The 14,167-nt window shown below is 37.7% G+C and overlaps 1 protein-coding gene and 1 long non-coding RNA gene across 2 annotated transcripts in view; one reads left to right on the forward strand and one right to left on the reverse strand.

The window, feature by feature from the left end:
- The window catches only part of DPP10 (dipeptidyl peptidase like 10), a 362,759-nt gene that overhangs the window by 212,036 nt on the left and 136,556 nt on the right, over positions 1 to 14,167 (reverse strand). The window lies entirely within an intron of this gene.
- Positions 3,676 to 9,432, forward strand: LOC121111256. Its single transcript, XR_005861378.1, has 4 exons — positions 3,676 to 3,970; positions 4,115 to 4,302; positions 6,857 to 6,932; positions 7,671 to 9,432. It is a non-coding gene; the product is annotated as an uncharacterized LOC121111256 (long non-coding RNA).

Genomic DNA, 14,167 nt, shown 5'->3' on the forward strand with positions numbered 1-14,167 from the left:
CTCTGCTCCCTTTACGATTTCTTTCCTTCTCCACAAAGGGAATATTCCTTCTCAGCATACAATAGTAATGCCTGTGATGATGCTGTGTTCCCTCTCCCTAGTCTCAGGGTTGAGGCTCCAAAATACACTAATACAGTAAATGAGACACCCATTCTTCCCCAGGAGTATTTCTTAATTAGTTTTCTGACCTATTGTTTAACAGGAAAAAACCCCCCCAAGGTTCAACTCTAATGTTGAAAGTAACATTCACCTTCTGTGTGCTGCAGCAAGCACTAACATCTTGTCATCTTGTCAATGATCATCATTCAGGAATCAGTTCCTTAAACCAAGAGGAACTAATCATCATATAGGAAAAAAAAAAATCAAGTCTTTCTGCTTAAAAAAAAAATAATTAGTGAGTCATTAAAGATGATGAATTTTGTGTACACAGACTAAGTGCTATAGCTTTAAACACCTAATAGCTGCAGATGTTAGATGCACTTACTTTCAAAAGTGAAATTAGCAAACGAGGTCACATATGCCTTCACTCCCATATACCAATCCACATTCCATAGAACAATAACCATCTTCACTGGTCTTTCAGAAATACTGAAAATGTTCTAGAAGCAGCAGTGGATGCTGAGTCTGTTCTAGAAGTCAAACATAGGAGTAATTTCTCTCCAACGATTGAGCACTTGCCATGTACCTAGAGCAACCTCTCCTCCAAAGAAAAATATTGTACTTGTTAATACCAGGAGGAAATGCTCAAAAAATAGTAAATTTTAGTAAATTTACCATTTTTCCATTTTTAAATGAATTCAGTTAATATACTTCATATAATTTGCATTAATAATCTGTTCCACATTTTTTCCTATCTTTAACGCTTCTTTTTAATATTTCTTTCATTGCTCAGATGCCTGCTGGAAATCCCCACACCTCTGACTTCAGCCTGGGGCTTTGCAACACAGGAGTGTGTGGAGCAAGGAGCAGCATCCATTCTGACATCCTATCCTAATAAAACAGATGAGTCAGAGTAAGCTGACACTGGGGTCTTTACCTGCTTAACTATTTAACACTTTAACACCTTTAACAGGTGAGTCTCACACATCTGACCTCAGCTATGTTAGCCAGCACAGCTGATGCAAAGCACTCCCAAAAAGCACATGTGTGCCTCCTAATGGGCTCAAAACCAGGCCACGATGGATCTGTGGCACTGCATTTTGTTGCTCCCATTGTATAGTTGGGTTGGCATCACATGGCTATGACCCATCTCAATCACACTCAGCCCTAACTGCTGAGAAAAAGAGAACCTGTGTTGATCCTGCCCAAGTTTTATCCTTGATAACACACTCCATATTTTCAAAATGTTCCCTCTCCTGGTCATTAGCAGCTAATTTGATCAATAATTATATATAATCAGTCCCTAAAATCAGCACAGCAGAGAGGCTGATCCCTCTGAGACTGGGTACAATTGATTGTATAAACATGTAGAGACCCTGAAAATTTGCAGAGGATTTGCAGAGAAAGCTTTTGTGGAAACAGTGAGTCAATATGAGTCACTCATTACAGAACAACACTAAAACATCATTAAATCCTAAAAAAGAATGACACCACCAAAATACTTAATCTGAAAGCAGTTCTGATTTCCCAAAGAAAATTTAAGAAACTGTCATTTGACAGCGAGATGAAATGAATACTACACACCACAGCATTTAAATAAACATGCCAAACAATCACAAGCTTCTGGTATTATTGCATGAAGAATTCCAGTAAAAACGCTAAAATACTCTATTGCAAAGTAAAGTTCACTATTAATTTTATGAAACTTTTTTTCTTGTTTCAAGTGTAATCATCTCCATGAGCTGCTTAAGATTTTTTTCTCGGTTCAGAACAGTGTGCTTTACCCAAGGTGACAGTATAAAAATGAACAATTATTTCACAAATTTTACTTTTCAAAGAAAACATTTACAGCAGCAGTATGAAAAGATGTGATTTCTCGTTCCAAACTTAAACTACCCAAAAACAAGGACTGCAAAACCAGTCCTGACATCAAAGCAAGCATCACATCCCTAGCATTTCCCATATAGCCTTTAGAAACCAAATACTTATTTGCATCTCTACTGAATCCAGTTATCTTTTTTTCTTTCTTGCATGGTAAAGCACAAGGACTCAAATTAGCACACTTTTCTTTGGTTTTAAAAATCAAGGTTTTAATTGTGATAGGGAAACTCAGATTTGACATTCTAAGCAATAGCATTACATAAGATCAAAGAGATGCGTGTAGAGCGCACCACCACATCTACTTCTCCTGCACAGTCTTTGGTCATATTTACTGTAGTGAGTTTGAAAATTCACCAAAAAAATTGTTCTTCTTTTTTTATTTGAAACATCCCACTCATTTATTCCTAGAAACATGATGACCCCTGCTGATTTTTGTTAGACAAGTGTGGAAAGGTACCAGACTGAGTGATAGCATCCTCTCGCTATAAATTAATTTCGAAGAACTTCATAATGCGATCTTGTATGGCTTAAAAAAAAAAAAAAAGCAAACATAATCTCTGAATGTAAAGATCCAAACAGAAGGAGCAAAGAGGATAAAATAAAATAGAAAATTTGAGTTTAGCAATTTTTTAACTAATTTAAATAATTAAATTTGAAACAATTTCATCATATTTTCTTCCAGAATTTGTACAGAAATGGGATGTATTCTTCTCTGAATTATTTAGTTCTAGCAAAACTTCATTTTCTGATTAAAACCTCTGATTTGGTAACTTTTCAATCAATCATTCCCAGTTCCAAAAAAGCAGCTTCTATTTCACCATCTTCTAAATGTGTAATCTACGTAAAGAGTTTGACAACTATTTTAATAAGCACAGTTTATTGTAGGAATGCCCCTTTGAAACAGAATGAAAATTAGTTTACCATGCCTATTATAATGAGAAAGTGGTGGTACAGTTACTGATTTCCAGTTCTAGCATCCTAGCAATAATTAACAGATATTGAAAATATGCCTTGGATCAGTTTGGACACCTTCCATTAGCATATACATTTTATTCCCTGATTTAAAAATAAAATGTGTTAAAGCATTACACTTGCCAAAATCAACAACCTATTTAAACTACTTCTCAAAGATATTTATTATCTCTTATTATTAGGAACTCATTACTGAAACTCTTCAACAAAGTTTAAAAGTCCTTTAATGTTTAATTGCATCCTTGATCATTAATTAAATCTGCAGATAGAGATAACTTTTTAAATCTTAATTCTCTCATTTCCGTTTGAAATAGAGTTCATTGCTCAATAAATTTTATTTTAGTGCACATACAAGACCCATGTATTGACGAACATTTTAAAGGAAATCTACAGTTCAATCAGAATAAAATTATATTTACCTACTGTATCATACTATGAGAATTAAAGCCAACTTTGTATCTGAAATTTTTAGTTCCACAGAAATACTTTCTTAAGATTTATTATTTATACGTTTTATAAAACAAGTAGACTTTTAATTTCTAAATATCTACTACAAAAATGCACCAGAAGCCACTCCTTAAAATAATAATAAAAATAATAATGATTTCATATCACGCCTAGAAGCTCTCAATACCAGTCATACTGCCCAAGACATTGCATGGCTTTGTGTTTTACACTTCAAACTTTTCAGACCTGGGGCAGAAAATCTGTTGTTCATGTTCTCTACAACCCTTAGAGCAATGGGAACTTCACTTTGCTGACATCACAATTCAGTGATCCCAACGGATCACTGTTATGCAATGCTGCATCAAACACTCAGTAAACTTCCCAAGAAACTACACCATAATTTAGGGGAGCCATTGAGGTTGTTTGTGAGAAGAGCAAAATTATTGTTCTCTTTGTCTGCTGCAGAAAACAAATAGGAAAGAGCCTGAAAAAAACATCTACATATTCAAAGGTTTTTATTGAGTTGGGGGCACCTCATGTAAAGCAATTCCCATCCCTGAGGTTCTGCAAGGTGTTTATTCCGTTTCACTTCTGGCAACCCAAGAGATTGATGTGGAACATTACCCAACAGTAAAACATTGGCATTCCACATCTCCTACACTGAAATAAACACACTTCTCTTCTGGTTTAAATTATATCTTCTGTGGTTCCACAGACACACTGCAACTGAAGAAAAATGATGCTGATGTTAGTAGGTCTTGGAAGGGTGGAAAACTGACGGGTCTGACTGAGTGGCAGAACAAGCTCATGAACTCTGCGTTTATGAATGTGTAACTCATTCTGCAATGGATTCCTTAAACTGTAGTGTGGGAATCTTTCTAAGATAACACAGAATTAATTCAGGTCAGTAACATGAAGAACAAGCAAAAAAAAAAATTTTTTTTTTTTTTTTGAGAAATAACATTCACCATAGACTTTTTTTTAAAAAGCATCACTCATTACTCTTTTTTGCTTCACATCCTTTTACTTCTTTATCTCTATCTTTTCAAATATGTGTAATTTGAGTAGTCTTATCTAATACTTGATTATTTTGTGTTACTTTACTTCCTGAATGGAATTATTTTTTTCTAGTATCATTTACTTAGGAAGTTCAGAGAGGCTTAGAAATAACAGATATGAAAATACTGGAAGTCACAAATCTGTACTTATTTCCTTTTAAAAAACAGAATTACCAAATCTATTTATGAATTGAGGCCATCTGCCTATTAAACCTAGTTATACATACATATAAAAAATCAGAAGTATAATGGTTAGCTTGAAGGAGACAGGGAAGAGGGAGATCAAGCTGTCAATAATATTCCTAGAGATCAAGATGCACAGAAAGACAGACTGCCTTCTAATCTCTGAAATGTCCAGTTGTGGAATCACAGAATCATCAGGGTTGGAAAAGCCCTTCAGGATCACCAAGATCCAACCAGCATTACCAAATCCCCCCACTAAACCATGTCCATAAGCAGCACATCCACACTTCTCTTCAATACCTCCAAAGATGGTAACTCCAACACTTCTCTGGGCAGCCTGTTCCAGTGCTTAAGCAAACTCTTCGAGAAGAAATTCTTCCTAATATCTAATCTGAATCTCCCCTAACACAACCTGAGGCTGTTTTCTCGCAACCTATCACTGCCCAAGAAAAGAGGTGAGAACACTCTTCTCATTGCAACTTGCAGACTCCTATGAAGCAGTTGGAGAGAGCAATTAGGTTTCCCCTCATCCTCTTTTTCACACAGTAGAGTTAGGGTTAGAAATTTAACTATTTGCCTTATGAATCACTTGGGAACAAAACTAATTTATCACATTTCAACAAATACCAGAAGAACTTGCGGCTGTGAAGTCAAACATTATCACTGCCCTTTCTTTGTTCATTTACACCACACCGGAGGACTCAACAGAAGGGAGGCTCTGATTAATACACTTTGTACTCCTCCCATACTCTAACTTCACTGCTTTTATGAATCCCATGTGCTATTTTTTCCTTGACCTCACTTTTCAAATGAGGAAGATGGCTTATCAACGGCTCCCAAATTGCTGATTTATCTGTCTGTGATACGCAGCCTTACACCACTTGTATCGTTTATCATCAGTCATTAAACCATAAAGATTCCAGCTGTTGCAGCAGTGCTTTGTCCAGGAGAAATAAACAATTTATTTTCAAAACCAATAATGACTAGGACCTGCCCTGACTAACAAATAGCATTTCCTTGGAGGTGGTGTCTGACAAGTAAACCATACTAATTTCCTAAGATCTTTTTTTGCTTCATTACAGATTATTAAGAGATTAACATTTAATCCATTCTGGTATATAAATGATGAGGGTGTGGATAAAATACTTAATCTTGTTCCTCTGAGTACAATTCTTTTCTACCATTCAGGGAGAATAAATTCTTGGTAAAAGGAATAGGTTTATGGTGTACCTTATTGTTTATTCTCTTGTCCTTAAAAAAAAAAAAAAAAAAAAAAAAAGAGAGAGAGACGAAGAAGAAGACGAAAAAGAAGACAAAGAAGTTTATGAGCAATGAAAATCTCAAAGGTTCCCAATCTTTCTAACGCTGCAAAAATTGTGGTGATTTTGAACCTTCAGATAATTTTGCTTTAACTTGGGAACGTGTCCTACACCTAATATAACTAAGAATTCAACTATTTTTAAACATCCTTCCTTGTCTTTGTGCTTTAACATAACATATTTTTCACAAAGAGAGGGTGGTGACACACTGGAACAGGCTGTCCAAGGAGGTTGTGGATGCCCCATCCCTGGAAGCATTTAAGGCCAGGCTGGATGTAGCTCTGGGCAGCCTGGTCTTGTCATTGGCGATCCTGCACGTTGCAGGGGGTTGAAACTCGATGACCATTGTGGTCCTTTTCAACCCAAGCCATTCTATGATTCTATGATATTAGGCACTGGAAAATATTGTGCTTAATATATTCTGCTCTTTGCCTTACAAAAGTAAAAAGATATACTGAAGTAATTCTTATGTCTTCGATTCCTCCTCCTTTCTAAATGAGATATTAGGGGAAGAATAATATGAGCTGGCTTCTTTCTGACAGCCTTGTTCAGCCTTTTGGCACAGAGAGGTAATACTTTACAGAAACGAAGAAATGAGATAATGCTGAGAAACCTTAATGAAATTTGAAAGCATGAATCCCATGTATGTAAATACACTCTGATCATGATTCTGTGTTTATCCTCACTGGATAAGAATAATTTAGAGTGTCTCTCAAGGGGGAATTAACCGCCTTCATTCCTTTCTCCAGCACAGTCCATCCCAGTATCTTCTATCTACCTTCCTCGAAGCTTCTGTACTTTATTCTCAATTCAAAAACAGGTATAAATATGTGTTATAAATTACATCTGTTTCTAGTCAATACAGCATTAAGTTTTGTTTCTGTTCATTTTTTCTAGAACTTTCCCTCTCCTTTTTGAGGGTGAGGCATCTTCTGGACTACTTTGTAGTTTACTGCTTCCATCTTATAATTCAGTAAGTATAGTATACAATATAACAATACATTAATTATAACTGCTAAAAATATAGCGATGAGAAGTTCAGAGTATTTAATCTTCCCTCAGGAAAACAGAACCAGAGAAATACTTTTTTTTTTTTAGTAAATTAAATCATGATTAGAGGCATTATTATGTACTTCACCCAAATAGTTCAGCATGAGTCACTTCAATCAAATACTGAAGTTATATTTCCCATTTGAACCGTATCTTGAGTTATATCTTCAATAATTATTTGCTTTGTTCTTTTTACTAATGCACAACATCTATAAGGCCTGTTATTAGAATTAAAGCTAAAATTTCTATATCTGTGATTTCATTGTTCAAGATCTCCATTATAATCCATCTTCCTTAGCTCCATTATACACAGAGCTTTTTTTTATAATGTTTGACTTACACATGCATTTGGAAAACCTCTATGCAGAAATCTTACAAAATAACTCTCTGCTGGGCTCCCAGAGAAGTTCCATAACATCCTGGGATACTGCAGATAGAAGTGGGCTTTTCTGTTTGTTATATTGTTGCTGACAAACAAAGATAAAGATGGATCTCATGGGAGCTCTCTGTATAGCCTTAGTGTTTGCAGTGCATTTAGTGCAGCCAATTTTACATGCAGAAACACATTAGGAAGAATTCTTAAGCCCAGAATAAGTACATTCCAATTTCTTGTTCTGTAGCATGTCTTCTATTTTTATTACAATAATTCTCTTTTATTTAGGTACTGGCCACCAGTCAAGATTACTGCTCAATTTCTCACTATAAATGGATTTCAGCCACTGAGCCATGTGCTTTTCTCCAGCTCAATCAAATGTGGGCACGTGGTACGTGGGGAATTGCCATCAACTGATATCAAAGTACTTTGGCTACCAAACCACCCAAGCACTATAGTACCTTACTTAGTCCATAGAATTCAGACTTAAGAGGATTTGTTAGTATCCTTTAAAGTTTTGAGTGTGTATATGTTTTTAACCATGACAGGAAATTCAGTGGAAAAGAGAAAATCAGCAGAAACATTATTTAGAGAAGGGAAGAAATGCTTCCTTTGAAATTTAGAAGCAGGGTGGCTATTCCTGCTCTTCTCCCTTATTGAAACCACTTTAATTCCAAATTCCCAATCTCCTGTCACCTGTCAGGAAACACACACATTTCTCAGCAGATGACAGAAGAATGATTTATGTTTTCTTCTTTCAGTATAATTTGCATTTTGAGTGAATCAATCAGATAGTTTCTATTATACAAGGAACATAAAATAATAAAAATGCTCAGTTTCTCAATTTTGAACAGAATTAGGAGGGGGCATTTGAAAGACTGAGTCAAAAGGATTCTGAGCAGAATTTCTTCATACAAATATTCCCTTTGAACTGTATATTTTCAGTGGCGAGGGAATATTTTCCTTCTTCAGGTATAAGACAGTGTAGGAGTAGGCAAAGGAAAGAGAGCTTTCAAATGAGAATAATTTCAGTGAGTCACCACTTTTGTAAGAGGTACAGTAAATCCTACTCTTTTTCAGAGACTTTAGAAAAGCATTTGGGCATTTTAGCTCCATTTATCTGCTTGTCGGATCCAAGAAGAGATGAGAAGTGGAGGGGAAAAAAAACTGATGGACTTTCAGAGCATTTTCACACCACCCAGTCTTGTACAGCTCACAATACTTAGGGCACTCTTTACTATGTACTTTTACTATTTATTTCTCTAGTGCCAGATAGTAAAGCTCAGTCATCTTCCTAGCTGACTACCTAGCAAGGTGGAAAAGAGTAAAAGTCCATACAGGCAGTGACAGATCCAAGCTGAATAGGTGGAGAAAGTGTGATGTTTTCAACAGTTTAATTTAAGCTTCTAGCACATCTGAAAGCTCAGGTGAAATGTTAGGATCATTTTCCGAAACCCCTTTTGTCCTACACCCTCGGCCCAATCAGCCATGCTGAGCAGATCATAAATCCCCTGTCAGTCTGCGCCAGCCCCTGAGCACTGAGCTCTGAGCAATGGATTTGCATATCCACCTATAAATCCTGTAAAAGACAGGAAAATAGTTGGTTATCCACACTTTCCAAGGCCTGTTAATTACTTGATTTCTCTCCTGGTTTGCCCTCCCAGGCTGAGAACAGCATCATCCTCATATAACTTAGAGCTGGCACTTATTAAGTGTTTAACTGACCAAATCAGGTTCAGGAAAGACAAATAGGCAATCAAAAAATAAACAATGCAACTTCAAGTGACCAAATCAAATTAAATTTTATCTTGATCTGTCTACAGTACCCACAGACTAAGTCCAAGTTCTTCCTCTACCTTGGAATCTCTTATGCTTGTTACAAATATACATATATATAGGCTGTAATTCATGTTTGCACAGCTGACATTTTTCCCTGAGACTTTTTGAAGTTCTATTTAGCCCAAAGACACTGACACCTTTTGTATCTTAGACACAGATGTTAGATATCCTAACTTCTCCCAAAGGAAGAGGGGACTTGCTAAAAAATAGAATCATGGAATCATAGAATTGCTCAGGTTGGAGGAGACCTTAAAAGTCATCAAAAGTCCAACTGCAAACTAATCATACTACCCTAGATAATAATGGTCAATGCAAAGGCCGAGTCACATGAACTGTACAAATTCAGTAGCAGACAATCACAGCAACTCTCTCACAAAAAATAAAAAATAACAATTAAGCAGACAAATACCAAATTCTGTCATAGGAAGGATAAGTAGTGAATAAGAAATACAATTAGACTAATTTTAATAATGAAATGCTGAAATTTAAGGTGAACAGTTAATATGGTTATGCTTTATTAAGATAGGTATATTAAGATAGGTTATGGCTCCATTTGTGCTGTCCTTTGTCATACAGCTTCCAGTAAGGTGTCAGCAAAGACTACTCTTATAATGAGACAGAAGGAGCATATTTACATTGTAAAAAGCTTCCTCAACAAAACAGCATTAATTGAATGTTATATTTCTGGATTTGGCACTTGGAGGCTTTGTCAGTGTTGGAATCAATGGAAGCTCAGTGGGAAGGAGGAAAATAATAGCTATCATAACGCTGCTAAGTGCTGATTCAAGGACATATGCAGCAGTCAGGTGGATTTAAAGCCACTACATTCACATCTGTATGCAGCAGGAATCGTGCAAGACAATGACATTGGAAATATCTCTATGAATAAAATATAATCCAAGGTTGCTGCTAAAAACAAGGGATCTATGTGCGCTACAGTGCAACAAAAGCAGTGATTGGCCACAGTGTATGCTCTGTGCTAGCTAATACACATGCTTTTCTTTACTTCACCTGGCTCTTGCTCAGTACATCTACTACACAGGTCAAGGATGTCTAATCTGTCCAGGTGAAGTGTAGCTGGAGCTGCAGGGACACTGCATTTACGTGCATACAACGGTAAGCAAGAATTTTGGTTATGAACCGAGCATCTTTAAGTTAGAAATTTCTGAGGAGGAAAGTGATTAAAAGATTAAAATGTCTTTTGGGGAAGAAGTGAGGACAAGGAAGAAAAGTTAATTATTTTGTGAGCAGAGAGATACTGCCAAGAAGATACAGCAAGTGCTAACCAGTATGGTACAAGGCACTAGTCTCTTTTGACAGCACTGTACATTTGTGTTTACCTGTGATAAAATATACAGAAGAGTTAAAACCTGAGAAGAAGAAGCAAGAGCCTTCAATCCTAAGAAAAAAAAAAAAAGGCTATAAGAGCCTGTTTAACCTGCCTAAAGAAGGGCTGCGGGAAGTAGGATTGATCTCAGAAGACACCTCGGGAACACACCAGGAAAGGGAAAGATTATTTTTTAGCCTAACAGATAGTACTGGCATAGGAACAAATGGATATGAACCACCTTGAATACACTTAGGCAGAACAATAGAGAACGATTTCAAACTCTCAGAAGAGAGAGGCCCTGGAAAAGCCTTCCAAGGTTTGTAGCTGGAGCAAAAACACAAAATGCAGATGGGATTTATTTAATTCACAAAAAGGATTGTATGGTACATTCACGCCCACCCACACCAGGTTCAGGCTGGTGTAACTTGGCACTAGCACAGTGACTTCTAACTTACTCTTTTGTACTGCAAGTAGGATACCGAGTTCTGGTGTTTTTCTCAGCTGAACTGGATGAATCATATACAAAAGAGTTTACAATGTAATGAATGGTTTCAGCAGTCATCCTTCATTATTCAGCCTGGAGGACTGAATGTGCTCACCCTGGTGGTTCCCTGTATTTCAGATATCTCCCATAGTCAGTAGAGAAGGTTAGATAACATCCTTATTAACTTTTCTATTTATACATGGTATTCTAAGCAACTGTAAGAATTGTGCACTAAACTCATGCACTGTACAAGCTGCAATAAAATATGGATTGTCTATTCCAGAATCTAGGTATCACTTAATTTTGAATGGCTTTAAATAAAAAACAATGTTTTCTTTGTAAGAGTCCCAGTTCTGTCCTCAAACAAGTCACTCATGCAATTAAAATGATTTTAGTACAATTCTCCCTGGAATAAACATCAGATAAATTTGAGTCTGATGCATAAAATGACGATGTAAAGATCAGAATCCTGAAGTTTTTATGCTTTCCAGTTGAATCTCCGTCCTCCCAGCCTCATTCAGAAATGCAACTGCTCATGTGCAAGTTGACTGCACAGAGTTTTCCCCATTCCATCCCACCCCAAATGCTTCAGGTACAGAGCCCTCACCCTGCCCAGCTGCACCGTGCACACCCCATCTCCATGCTTTCCAGGTACAGTAGGTACAGTTTATAAAGGAGGCACTGGTGCTGCTTGTTCTATTTCAGTCATCTCATTTCCCTGTCATTGCCTGAGGTGCATAAATTATTCAGGTATCAAACGATTATAACAGAGACCAAAATGTATTTTAGAAAGATAGGAAGCCCTCAAGGACAGCACAGAGGTTAGAGAAGTGGTGTTGCTCAGCTTGTTGCTTTGATCCACTGAGTACCCTCCTCTGGGCTCTGCAGTGATGTGCAGACTGGGAGAAAGTAGCAACATGTCACCCTGTTATATGAGGTTGCATTTAGAAGGACAGACAGAAGCCAAGTACTAATTATGATAGAAGAGAATAAACAGCTCCACATTCCCACCAGCTGAGCCTTTCTGACCTTCAGTTTGGGAGTCAGAACAGAGCCAAGTCTTGCAAGCATCTGTGACTGCTGCACAAGAAATGCTTTCTCTACAGAAGGGCTCATTCATCCCCTTCCTGGAACAAGTTATGGTCTGGTTGAGCAGCAAGGAAGATAAAACCCAAACTTTTATATTTTGGCCATCAGCACAAGTATTTCCTGTACAGAAGGGCCTACTGGAACTGGAGGCAGCTTAAAGAAAGATTTCACCCAAGTTGTAAGTAAAAGACAGAGGCTTCTGACAGCTGGCACACCAGGAGGAGTGACTCCCAGTACAACCTGCATACGCATCTGTACATTGGCAACAAGTTGGACCATGGATAAAAGCAGGTATGGCACAACTGCCACACATCAACAGTCCTCAGGCTGTTGACTCAAGCTGTAGAGTTTACTGCCAAACATTATTTCCAGGCAAACTGATGCTCTCACCACAGCTCACATTCCAGTGTTCTCAACTCGTGTATAAATTGGCACGAGGCACCAACAGTCAGATTGCACGAGGTTGGAGGGCACAGCATCCTCCTTGCTAGCAGCCTTCAGAAGGTGGAGGGGTCAGGTTCCTCTGCTGCAGGGCACAGCTGTTACACGGGGGGTAATGACACACATGGAGAACAGCCGGTGCCATGTACACTCCTGAGGATGACAGGGCAAAGCCTGCCAAGCCAACCCACAGGGTACTTCATGCTATTGCTTAGGAGATGTCTGGAGATGGGGATAAAACTTCCTTCTCCCCTGCTTCCTATGAAGTGCTTGATTTAGGTGCACATTTGCTAGCAGTGTAAAATCAAACACGACTATACCTATTATATCAAATCACAGTGTTCTTTACCTTCTGCTGGAACTAACCCAAGATATGCTAATCTTGGGAGCTCTCTCTCTGTGATGAAAATCGGAAAAACAACAAGAGAAATGATAGACCTTCAGTATGCAAACATACGGGCATGGTTTCTATCTTCCAAAGCTTTGGCAGATGCACTTTTATTCTGAGTAAATGATAGATCCGCATATGTTTCAGACAAAACAAGGATGGGGAGAGAACATCAATATTGGATTCCTATCTATTAAAGTTATTACTGTAGCTGTCAGTCACAAGTTCAGATCTTATTTGTGCAAACTCAGCTTTACAAACCTGCTTTACCTATGACAAATTAAAACTTGAAGGCTCCAGTAAGGTGGACTGATACAGAATGAAGCCAATGATCTGCTGAAGTCACTGCAGAAAGCAATCTGCGTAATGTGAGCATGACTTTTCATTACAGGCAGTAAAAGTGAAGGTTAAAAAAAAAGTCAGAAAATTCAATTAGAGGTGATTGGCTCAGTCCTTCCCAGATACATACACGTGGACAACTTCAGCTGCACCCAGTTCAATATGGCTCCCCAGGTCCTAGCACCTTGCATACAGGCACGACTCAGGATGTAACACTCAGGACCCTCAGTCAATAAAGCCTTACCTACATACAGTAAACAGTGCTTAAATTAGAACAGGTTTACTGTTCTAGAGAGTCCTAGAGAGGCTAGTGGAAAAGCTCATACCAAAACTATTTGTTCAACCTGATGGTGGCCAGATTAAGCCAAATCCTTTTTGTGTTAATATCACAGCAGCACATTTTGAGTCTGTTCCTTTTTTATATAGGAGTTTTTTCAATGCCTTCAATAGAAACACAGTCAGGCCAAATGCATGACGGCTCCTCCTGTGACTAGCTCCAGTGAGTACAAAGCCATGTACAACCACACACATTCACATGACTGAGCTGATCAGTATGGTATTCTGTTTGGAGCTTTACACTCTCCACTTCTATTAAAAAGTTTCAAAAGGTATTTATTAAACAGGGAGGAAAGACCCCTCTCGATTAGCAAGACAGTGCACCTACATCACTGCTGAGTTCACAATAAACTGCTGTCAACTTCTCCAGCGCACACAAAATAGAAGTGGGTTTTACAGCCTGTCACCATCTCCTGACAGGCAGGTAAGGCTCTGGAAATAATCAAAACAAGACTCTTTTCTGGGCTCTGATTTTTCCCCAGGATACACTGCAAAGTAATAGACTTCAGCTAGTTCACAACTAGAATACATTTGAAGCA

The sequence above is a fragment of the Gallus gallus genome, chromosome 7, assembly GCF_016699485.2.
Source record: "Gallus gallus isolate bGalGal1 chromosome 7, bGalGal1.mat.broiler.GRCg7b, whole genome shotgun sequence".
Lineage (NCBI taxonomy): Eukaryota > Metazoa > Chordata > Aves > Galliformes > Phasianidae > Gallus > Gallus gallus.